Here is a 12,198-nt window from a genome sequence, read left to right as displayed (position 1 = left end):
GTTGATGATTATCATGAAAATTTTGGCAGTGAAAACCAGTGAAAATGTACTGCGGGAGGATGTCACTCGTTCCAACTTTCTGGTCAACATTTAGGAGCAACTGAAAAAATATCAAAAAAAATTAACGCCCACACTTTTACACACAATATAGGACAGGACAACAGGAATTTTAGGATCTCACACTGCATACTCTTACTCATATTACTAGTACTGAGTATTATGTTGTAGAAATTGTAGACTCAAACTTTTGGTAAGTTCCACTAGGTGCTTGTAGAATAAAGTTTTTAATTTTATGATGGGTCTTCAGATTATGACTTTGCAGCACTTATAGCAATTTCAGATATTTTGGAAATCAGCAACACCCTCACAGAGGAAATGATTTTTCTGAGGCTGCAATTTCACCACCACTTATACTAGATTTTTGCACTATCAGGTACTAATTTGATTTTGTTCAAACGTGGATATGCCATTGCATTACTGCTGAACTGGCCAGAACAAAACAACACAACACTTATATCAGCTTTCGGCTCTTGTAGGGGTTTTATGTCAGCTGTAGGAGGAAAAATGATGTCTGATCCAGCAAAACGTCAGTGGTACAAATATAAGAGTGATCTTATACCAAATGAGTGCTTTGCATCACGTGGCTGCGGCATTTCCAGTCCTATAGCAAGAGCTCTGAAGCAAGATTTACTGTATTGTCAAGCCGTGGCCTGAGGGGTTTAAGCAGCTTGATTAGAAGATTCATACTGTCACATAATAGGATCTGTTGAATGCGATGAAAGGTTAGTATTTCACACACAATGATTTGCAAACCTTCAGTTGAAATCCAGTAGTTTTGGGTTTTCTTTTCTTTTTTTCTTTTGTTTTTTTTTTTTCCTTGGGGAAAGTGGGTTGTGTGCATTTTTTTTGCCTCCAAATTTCAATAGGTCATTTGAAATCAATACTGCAGCAACTTCTGTGCAACATGTGGTACATCCATTTCTAAGAAAGCAACAACACGCTAACTCATACTAAACTTGTTCCTAGTATGTCTAGAATAAGAATATTAAAAGCTTTATCTTCAAGGGGTACTTTTAGTGAAATAAGAATCATAAATAAGGACAGATCTCCGAATGTTTCATATAAAGAAAATTGAATCTAGGAGCTGTAGTCAGGTATTTTCACCCCTTCACGAATGGCATATTTCTGCTTCAAGATAAAAGTGGATCTCAGAAAAGGATATTCAAGTAGGGAAAATAATTTGATGATTCAGTCAGGTCTAGATAAAAAGAGGGTTGTTTCTAATGGGAAAATTCATGCTGTCTTTCAGGATTTACTCTTGTCCAGCACCGAATGTTCCTCCAACCCTGATTGCTGTGAGATGCTCCCAGATTCCTACAGAGGTAGCAGACAGATGTTGCTAAAATCATTAATGTATAGGAAAAAATTCCCATGAGATTTTACCTCTATGGTCTTTTTTATTTTTATTTTTTAATTGTCTCCATTTTTCGGTAAGGCATTTAGCTGAAGTATCAGGACTGTAATTGAGTCAGTAATTCCTTTTTACTTTCTCCCCTCCCCCACAAAGTAATTTTTATGAGCAAAAATCTATCACATTTGACAATAATGGGAAAAGTGACTGCTATCAAGTGGCAGGGTATCAAATCTTTTTTTTTTCCCTGCCTGTGCTTGAGTTTCTCACTCCATTTGCTTTACGTACAATGTAAAATATGCTACATATTTTGGGAGACAAATTATTTGAGATACAATATAAAAATTAATGCTTTCTGATCTTTGACAAAATGCATTATTTAGAAATATTTATTTGACTTAGCAATTATCAACATATTTACTGAGTGTATTACTAAGGCCATGTCAAAGTACACAGTCATACATTCAGAAGCAGATCCCCACCCTAGAATATTATTGCAAATTTTTTTCTAAAAGTTAACACCTTCCTGAAAAAACCTGATTTTTATATAGGGTTTTCCACCATGCTTTGAAGATCTACAGAGTTAGGTATGTTTGGAAGTTGCAAATCATAGGTCTGAGAGATCATCACAGTAAACAGTCTTGCTCTGTATGACAAGCATAATGACAAGGGTACACAGATGTCACCAAATACAAACCAAATAGATGTTCACGGATCAAGCCTTAAACTAAATAGAGGTGCAAATAAGAAACAAACACAGTCTTTAGAAAAGTCAAATGCAGCAGTCTGACTGTCTAATAAGCTGCCTGGCTGGCCAAGAATACCAGAATACCACTAGGAAAAAAAAAAAGGAAAAAAAAAAAAAGAAAAAAATCACACTTCAAAGAATCAGGAGGGTGTCTTCAGCAAGTCAGAAATTGGTTTTTGACCTTTCTGACTCATATAAGCTTTCAGGATTCCCACCTGTGGTTTCTTTTCTAAATGATTTGATGATAAAAAGATAACATTTTTTCTTCTTTTGAATGGAAGAAACTCCTCCCTTTTTGCATTGGCTATAACACTGCTCAAGCCAGCTCTGTCCAGTATTGCCCTTTCAGGGGCAGAAACAAGAACTCTCTACTACATTTCTCTGCATTGCATTTCCTACCATGTTAACAACCTGGGTAATAGAAATCTTCACTGTAACTGTGCATGAATACATCGTTAGTGTAAAATGAACATTAAAAACAAACCATCATTCATGCTGAATTTATCTAATACAAAAAAAAAAATAAACCCAAACTGGTTTTAAAGAAATAAGATGTGTCATCTAAAATGCACCATTGACTGAAGTTAATATTTTCAAAAGGTAACTTAAAGATTGGGAGCTGCCATTTTTCACAGCTAGGACAGAGACCTGATTTTAGAAACTGCTGTTACTTGTGTCCCTTTGAAACGGGCACTCCCATTCTGAAAAAAAATCCCAACATCTGGCTATCAAAATCTTGGATTTCGCTTAAAAAAACAGTTTATTTTTTCTTTAATGCAAAATGCCAATGAAAGCAAAACTTAGGAATGACCATCTTTGTACTCCATTTTTAGTGACCCAGAACATGCTAACTGAGTCTTCAAGAAATAGCAATGTAATTCTGAGCAAAACCTATGTGGTGCTGAGGTCAGAGGATCTGAATATGCTTAAGATACTCAACACCTCAACACCTCACAAGAGTGAACATCTGAAAGTGTCCCGGTGTAGAATTAGATTGAAGCATAAATTGGAAAGAAAATGAGACTAATAAGGAACACCAGAACTTAGATTCATTTGGGAAAAAAAGTGACTGAATAAAAGATTGGAATCCATAACTGAGACAAAACTAGTGGAGATCTTGTTAAAAATCCCCAAAGGATGCTTAGCTTTTTTTTTTTTCACATTCTTCAATTTTTATTGAGAACAAGATAACCTTCTCCCTCCATTCACAATGTCCCTGTAAATAACCAAGAAGATCACAACATCTTTCTGGTTTTAACTTTGATACTGCTGAGAAATTCTGCAACGCATTCAGCAGGTCATCCAGATAGTACTAGTCATTATGTACGAGAAGAAGTGCTCCGGAAGTAGTATGTATAAGAAACAGAAAAAAATTTTGCTGGTAGGAGCTTAAAGATCATAGATAATATTGCTGAAAGTGTAATACAAAGTATTTAGTTAGAAAATTTTAAGAAGCTGTGAAAACAGAGAGTGAAAAAATTCAACTGTTGATTCTAGAAAGCATTTAGTCTTTTTTTTCTAAAATAACTTCACTGCTTAAACAGTGTAAATAATGTTTCCGTGTACTGTAAAGCTCTAACTATTCTTGTGTTTTGCTAATACTTTCCTAGAAGAGTGCTGTCTCCTTCTACCTAATGTATCTAAACCGATCTATGGGGGAAGTTCCTTTTTGCTAGGAACATCTAGGACGGAACCACACATGCATAGGTCTGCCCTTTTTCATTTTTCCCATTTTCCCCCCAGACTTAGATTTCTGACCAACAGCTTCATCATAGCCTACCTCTTCATTTTTTTGGTATACTGGGCTTGCTAATTATCAAGCAGATTCTGAAAGACGACAGTGGAATATCAGCTCATCCCCATGTTTTTACTGTGGATCCAAGATTCATCAGGGTCATTCTGTCTGCAGGGATTTTTTGGGGGAATTTACTGGCTGTTTGGGACACAAATGCACTTGCCAACCCAAGTAAAGCTAATACGAATTTGAGAAATGTAAGATGAAGAAAACAAATTTCACAGCTGGACCCTTTTTAACCTCTCTTTTGCAGCATTTTATTTATATTTTATGAGGAGGAGTACAATGGTTTAAAAAATGAAGAGTGCTTTTGAGGAAATTTTGTTTGTTATAGATAGAATTCATTATGCAAAAACTTCAATTTTGCTCAAATGAAAAATAAAATACTTCTGTAAACTACAGTGATAAACTACTGTGATAACTATTAATTGGAAAAGGCTTACAGCAGAATGAGCAAACTTTAAACTGAATATGGCCCCATAAGCATGTCTCAGAATATTTCAGATATTTAAAATGCTGTCTCCTCTTCAGTGTTTGTGGCTGTGGCATAGTATGGCACACGTAACTTCAGTGTATTGTGAATAAGACCAAATACAGCTCCCAACATAGTCCACAGAAAAACTCCCACCTACATTACTGAGAGCAGGAGCAGGCAGCCCTAAATTAGTAATAGCTGATGTGTCATTAGATTTATCTTCTGCAGCCTAGGACCACTTCTATGTGGCATGATTCATTGCAGGTTCCAACATAAATTATGGATCCAGGAGAAACTGGTAGTTAGACATTGCAAGTTGCAATGACTGGAATTTGTGTTCTGCTTCTTGTTCTTTCTTTTAACTACCGACATCAGGTTAACAGTAAAAAGACTGTTTAATTTCCCATTTCCTTGTACATGTTTTAGCGGCATCCAGTATTCCCTCCGCCATTTCACAGAAACTTTCCCCCGCCTCTCACCTCTGTGCTGTAATAACCTAAAATTCAGAAATTAGATTCTCCTTTCCTCAATCTTCCCCTGTGCTCAGTTGCTGAGTTTTGTTACCCAAGTGTTGAGTCGAGCCCCAGAGCTGGCCAAGTTCAGGGTAGACAAAAGTGATTTCCATGCTGCTCGCTATATGACTCGCTGCGGCAATAATGAAGCGTGGGTCGGGATGGTTTTCAGAGAGCTGACCTTGCATCAAAATCTGTTCTCATTAAGCAGAATTCCCAATGAAGTTCAAAGCACAATTAATGACCACAGAATTTTGCCAAAAGCAGTAACCACTAAACTAAATGAGACAGCGTTGATTATGCAAATAAACAACCACCCTGGAAAGCTTGCCTATTGTCTAAAACAATGCATTTCTATTATTATTTATGTTATGATACTGATCAGAACTGGAGCCTTATTATGTTAGACGCTATTCAAACACAAATTACAGGATTGCAGCGTAATTTGATACAAGATGCAGTAAGTAACAAACCACAGAAAAAGATCTCAGATCTGAGGGAATTTTGTGCATATCCAGTTTATTCGTTATCGAACAATATTTATAGTCACTAGAATTTTGTCTTTTGTAATCGAAGGACTGCTTGAAACTGAAAATAGCTAACTCAGTCCTGGCAATTAAATTAAAAGCTTTGCCATGGGAAAGCTGTTGGTATTGAAAGTGTATTTGTTTTATTGAGGAAAAGATGAACTTTTTCTTGGCCTGCCAAAGTAGGGCAAATAACACATTTCAGTGGATTACACTTTCCCAATGACTTTAGCAAAACTAGAAAATCTTGCCCAAACCCTTCGATTATTAGTTGTAAAGTAGTGCAGTGTGCACAGTTGGAGATTACAGATATAGAGTCTCAAAGGACGTACCACTGAAGGAACCCTAAAACAGAAGAACACGTAAGTTTCATCTTGGAAAGAAAGATTTAACTCTTATCATTTCTAAAAAGACAGTGCCAAAGCTACTTCCTAGTCACAATCTGTTACCTCTTCTTCTCCCTGGTTTACATATCTAGCTATTTGCTTCTTTTAAAAATCATTTCTGTCTCCTTTGTGTCTGGCAAACAAAAAACATGAAAGGGAAATGGATTACTGTCTATATAACATAAACAGTCAAATTGCCTAAGTTCAATCTGCTGTTACATGCAAAAAGTAATCAGAAATAAAACCCTATTTATGAAACTACGTTCCTGCAGACACAAAAAGCTTACATTTCAGTCCCAAGATGAAGTCCACACCGGTGACAGAAACAGACAACCAAGCTTCCAGTAAGAAACACAACCCTGGAGTGATACTTATCACAACAGTAGGTTATACAAAAGGATCTTCAATCAGAAGAATAATTATAAAAAATGATAGCTTCCCTTTAAATTGTATGGGCCAGCAGATCTGACCCTTACTATATATAGTGACTTCTGGGTTGTTGGAATCCTAAATTTTTTAGCAACACAATGAGCTAGATTGAAATGTTGTAACAGGCCTTCAGCTTTCCTTCTAAAGCATCTGTATACGCTATGCCTGGGCTGACTGTGCTACACCCTGTCCAGTGATGGTGAATACCCATCACACAGTTCATTTTTGTTATGAATAGCACTCCAGTATTTTACTCAACAACACAGTACACATAAAAGGGCAGAGAACAGATTGGAGTTTCTCCCAGGAAATATTAGCTTCACACCTTTCTTACGCTAGGTATTTTTATCTTTTTGCCAGTGAATATGATGAATGTATTTGGAACTTAAAGTACTTTTCATTCATCTCTCATTTCTTTGGGTTCCATAGTCAGAGGCAGCAAGAAGTTCGGGAATTTAACATAGGGGAAAAAACAACCCAACAGGAATTAGTTTTTTAAAGGATTCACTTTAGTGAATGGCAGTTGGAAATGCATGTCCAGCAAAGACATTACAGTTTATTAATCTGTTATTGTCTATGTATTTGTTACTTAAATCTCAGTGCTTCTTTTCCACTGGATTATTTTTTCTCAGAAATCCAATGAGATACTGGTTTGTTTTTCCCTTCTCAGAAAAGGGTCACTTTGTTAGCGTTTTAGGGTACATTTCCAAAACAATTAATGGCAGGTGCATATACTAACCCAAACAACAAAGTTTAATATTAGTTCAACAAGATGATGTGCATAAGGAAGCGGAGTACGGAAACATATCTTGAAAGTTCTACCTTTTCCTTCTACATTAAGCACCATTTTGGAAATGTAGCCCAGAATACTCCCTCAAAGGAATGAGACATCATATTCCACATTTTCTCCCATATTAAGAAAATAAAGTTCTAAAGCTTCTCAAAAATAACAAACAAACAACAACGCATGGCTGCCTTTGCCTGGTTACCATTCTACATGAGCTGCATGAGCACTGCATTACAACTGACCATTCCCTGCATGACCAATTATCTTATTACTGCATAAAACCAAAATGAAAGTAAATCCAAACAGTATTAGGGTTTTGTGTATTTTTACAGAAAACAAAGCTGATATGACTTTCCCAGCTGAAATTTTTGCCAATAATTATCCAGTATAATATTGTTTACAACAGGTTCAGCCATTGCATTGCGCTTGCTTTTCAATGGATTAAGCTAAATGACCAGCCATAGATTAAGTTTTTAAATTCAGTCCCTCAACTTGTTAAGGAAGGACTGGAAAAAATTCCAGGGTTTTTCTCTATCACAGTACAGTGTTAACATGGAAGCCTGTTATAAACAATTATGAAAACACATGCTATGGAGTGTACTGGCATTCTCTTTGCTAGGTTTACGTTTATATGTGAGGTAGAGAGGGGTATGTACAAAAAGAAGGCACTGGAAGCATTTCCTGTGTGCCCGATCATTTCCTGCTTCTCTTAATTCTGTGCCATTCTCAAATTCTCTCCAGATATCTTTGTTGTAGCCCTGAGACAGATACTTTAAAATCCATGGGTAGCAAATGTGGGTCTTGGAGAATTTTTGGCACTTGTTGACTGAGCACTTTTTCACTGCTTCTGAAATAATATAATCCACGTTATGGATAACTTCAAGTTTCCAAAGTCCGTGCATAAATTACATTCAATAACACAAAGTTAAAAAGGAGAATAACAACGTGAATCTTCCAGTGTTGCAATTATTCATTCTGAAAAAAGCTCATCCACAGAGAGGAGAGGAATTCTTAGGGAAATGTATAGCTAGGATCACCTCTTCTTCAGCAAAAGTCAATGAAGGAAAAGGTTCAATGTCCAGCCCTGGAAGAGAAGGGTGAACTTTGCTCTCACACATACTACTGTAAAGCTGGAGACAGTCCAACCAAACCAAAGTGGAGAGCACCTGATGGTAGGCATACCGAGGCACAAGTTTGTAATGGAAACACACATACATACATTAACACCACCACAAACAAAACAGTGTACCATGTTAAGCAGCAGGTAGGTTTAGTGCTGTTTCACCGTTTGTGCTTTGGACTCTACTTGCAGGGAAATCTAATCCCCAGCTGATGCAGAAGATCTGTTTGCGTTTGCCATAGTGTTTATCTATTTGCCTACAGAAGTCTTTCACATGGTCTTTAGAGAAGGTAGTTTATACTTTAGTTATTTGTCACGCTGTATCTTCAGCTAAAATGCTTACTGCTGGTGTGTTCCTGCTTCATTTTGCATAAACTGACATCACATACTGAAAGAGAAAGAGGGCCAATGTGCTTCTCACAAATCAAGTAGTCATGAGACTTTACCTGCCACTAGATATGCACATACATACACACGTACACACATGCACACGTACACACACACATACGAAAAAAATAGGAAAAACGACTCAGCAAATGCAAGAGTCGCAATTTACCATGGAAGCCTCTACTTAATATTCCGCTTGATCTGCCAAGTTTATAGCCTGGCAAATCTGAATACAAATGTCGATGCAAATGAGGATTCATTATTCTTACATCGTCTTTGTGTTGAAGCTTAATGTAACTTGGTTCCTGTGGTTGCTCAGGGAATGTAGATTGCAAGACAGGAGAAAAAAAAAACGACAAAAACCAGAGAAGCAAATAGGGAAAAGAAAAGTAACAGAAATGGAAATAAATGGAAAAAACATATGCTAAGGTTTCAGACTAGCAAAACATCAAACTAATACATTACATTCTCCCCCTATTTTCTCGTATAAGGTACATTTGCTTACCATTATCAGCAGAGAAGGAGTTAACTAACCAAGACCAGTCTCCACAGAGTCAAAACATAACAATCCTCCTTTTACTGATTATACAATATTGTGCCCATTGTAAAGTCAGTGCCCCATTTATCTGAAAATTTCAACATTCTTTCGTAATTATAGAGCTCATCGGCTGGTAGAACCTGTACATTTAGATCTGTAAGAAGATTATAAATGAATTTAAAACCACCCCACCAGTTCTGCTTCTTTCATTATAAATTACTGCTGAATAATTCAGAAACACGTTAAGAAAACTACAGTACGATTAATAAACTACACAATGAAAATCACAATAGTTTAAATCATACATTTATTGTCCCATTTATAGCCCATCACAAGCAAAGGTTGAAAAGCACCAAATTAGAAAAAACATGAAATGTTGCAAAATTATAATTAGATCCTCAGTGCCACAGTACATTGTTCTGATGAATCTTTTGTACGGCTAGCTTATGCTTACATATAAATACCTTCTCAGTAAATAAAAATGTACTGTAGGCTTGACTTTTAGAGAAGCTGTAAAGCTTAGCATTTGCGATGATCCCAAAGTCAATGCTGTAAGGCTTGCTTCTTCATCCATAAATAAAGCACATTTGCATCCATTCAGTCAAATTAGCTCCATATAAAAAGGTGGTTATAATTAGCTCCTCTTTCAGGTTCACGGTTAAAACTCAAGCGTGCCTGCCGTCTTGATTAAATCCACCATCGTCTTCCAATAGCTAGTGCTAATTCTTCCAAGGAAATATTCAGTTGAGGTGTTATTTTATTCTGCACTGCTGTTAGTTGTCTAATTTACGCCAAGTCCCTGCAGTGCTTTCCTTAAGCCATCCTCTTTGTCTTGCCTTTGAAATTTACCAAATCTTACAAGAAATCAATACTTAATTGATTATTCACTTTTCTGCAGCTTCAAACAGCAAGCACGCATAAGATCCTGGAGTAGTCACCCGATTTCCAATGCAGGAGGTTGCTTGGTGGCAGGGATCTGCAAGTATCCAACAGCAGGCATTCCACGGAGCTGTGCAGTGGCGTACAGTGCCAGCATCCAATAAAGAAAACGAAGATACTCTAACGAAGCAGGAAAAGTTCCCATGTGAGACAGATCCATATCAATGCTTTAAATAAAAAGCGGAGGCTCTGGCTTTCGGATACAAGAGCACCATTCTCTTTGCAGCTATCCCTCTGTTTTTTGCTTACCCTTTTCTTCCCATGGCACAGAAGTGGAATATCCAAAGTGCCACCGAACTCAGAGAACTCCACGCCGGAACGGGGGTGAGGCTCGTGCTGTACCTCTGACATAGAATAAGGATGGCAAGCACGTAACATTACGAAATGTAGGACAAATTCAGGCGAGAGAGAGAGAGGGAGAGCAAGAGACAGATGGCGGATCTGGCTAGGAGCCAAAGCCAGTGAAATGAATTACATTGCTGAATAACTGTACACCATTGATTCTGCCACTTGTTGCTGCATGGCAAAAAAGGGCCCTGACGTTGGCAGGAATCTCCTCGCGTGTCACGCATGCCGCAGACAACTTTTCGCACGTAACTCACCGCGCTGACAACGACACGCTACGGCAGGGGATGCGGGGGGTGTGTGTGTGTGTGTGTGTGAGTGTTTGTGTTTGTGTGCGCGGGGGAAAGTGCGTGCGTATGTGTGAGGGAGAAAAAGGAGAGAAAGCCGGAGTACGTGTGGGGGGTGTGTGGGTATGTGCCTGCGTGCGTGGTGTGTGTGCCTGTGCGCGCGCGCGCGTGTGGAGGGGAAAACAATCACTGCAATCCAGCCATTTTGTTTAATGAAGAATGGAAGGCTGGCATTCAGAGACGTGGTTATGTGCCGCATATTAATGTGCGCTCTGTAGACATCCTCCCCCTTTTTAAATGAGTGGCACAGGAACGAAGCCCTCTATAGAGCAGCCACCGTGGGAGCAGGAGCTCGCAAGGTAACATATCATCGCTAAACCTATGGACGTGGCACCCGCCGCTCCGCAGAAGAACAAGTTGCTGTCTGACGAGGAGGAAAAGCTGGTCCCACGGTTACGACATTTGGGTGTTTTCGAAAAGATAGCCAGAGTCGAAGCAGATTGTTCAATAAATGCTTCGTACCCAGGATGAAGGGAGACATTATGGGATGCCCAGGGGGCTTTGGAAATCAAATACAATGTTTGAGTAGCACAATTTGAGGTACATTATAAAAAAGCAATTTGAATTGCCAATGAGGCGACACATATCTGCATGCTAATTAGACCTGTGTCAAGCTTAGTCTGCCGGGTTGTGTTGATGGCTAGGAATGTGCTTGTAACTCTGCTGAGAGATTGTTTCTGCATAAATTATCAGCTTTGTCCTACTGATCATTTTCTGCAAACAAACATGAAATGTAAGATCAAAAGGCAATTCTGAAATTAAAATTATTGATTGATAAAGCCTAGATTTCAGAATCTAATTAGAGGAGGCACAAACAAAAGCTGATATTATTACAGATTGTGCCCGAGCTAGCAGCCAGATTGTGCAAGGCTTGTAATTTATCTTTGTTTATGCAGCCAGGATATTAAAAATGTAATTAAAATGGTAAAATGATCTGATCAGAAATAGCCACCTAGTGGCAAGTATATTATTTTAAATGGATTATAAAAGCATTGATCTGTGCAAATAAAAGGGTTTTTTTCATGACAAACATAGCAGCTCATTGAAACTTGCTGAGCAATTTGTCTCTTGCTAATAAGTTGTCTTTTGTGTTTTGTTCCATAGATAAGCAACATCATTTATAACCCTCATTTGCACACTAATAAACATTCTGTTATTACAGGTGGTGTTGGGAACATCTTTCATAAATTATGGCATATGAAAATGGAAGAAACAAATAAACCCTTTTCTAGACATGCACTATATATATTTTGTAAAATTAGAATATTCATCTGACAGCAGCAGGAGAAGTTGCTTATTAACTCACTCTATTGCTCTGTTTAAGCCATGAAGCGGTAGAAACACTATCAATACGTAATTCAGTGTCTTGCCTATCTTTGTTACTTAAAAATGTTATACAAAACACAGAGGGCCCAATTTACTAAGTCTGTGCTGATTCAATTACTAAATTTC

General features: G+C 37.8%; 1 long non-coding RNA gene across 1 annotated transcript; it reads right to left on the bottom strand.

Annotated features, from left to right (window-relative positions):
- Positions 1 to 9,404: 9,404 nt before the first annotated feature.
- LOC134512062 (uncharacterized) lies at positions 9,405 to 11,847 on the bottom strand. The gene is made up of 2 exons (XR_010070031.1): positions 10,304 to 11,847; positions 9,405 to 10,174 (listed from the first exon to the last, which is right to left on the bottom strand). It is a non-coding gene; the product is annotated as an uncharacterized LOC134512062 (long non-coding RNA).
- Positions 11,848 to 12,198: the final 351 nt, after the last annotated feature.

The sequence above is a fragment of the Chroicocephalus ridibundus genome, chromosome 2, assembly GCF_963924245.1.
Source record: "Chroicocephalus ridibundus chromosome 2, bChrRid1.1, whole genome shotgun sequence".
In the NCBI taxonomy this organism is placed as follows: domain Eukaryota; kingdom Metazoa; phylum Chordata; class Aves; order Charadriiformes; family Laridae; genus Chroicocephalus; species Chroicocephalus ridibundus.
Note: the sequence above shows the minus strand (reverse complement) of the source record. Positions and strands in the feature narration are given on the sequence as shown.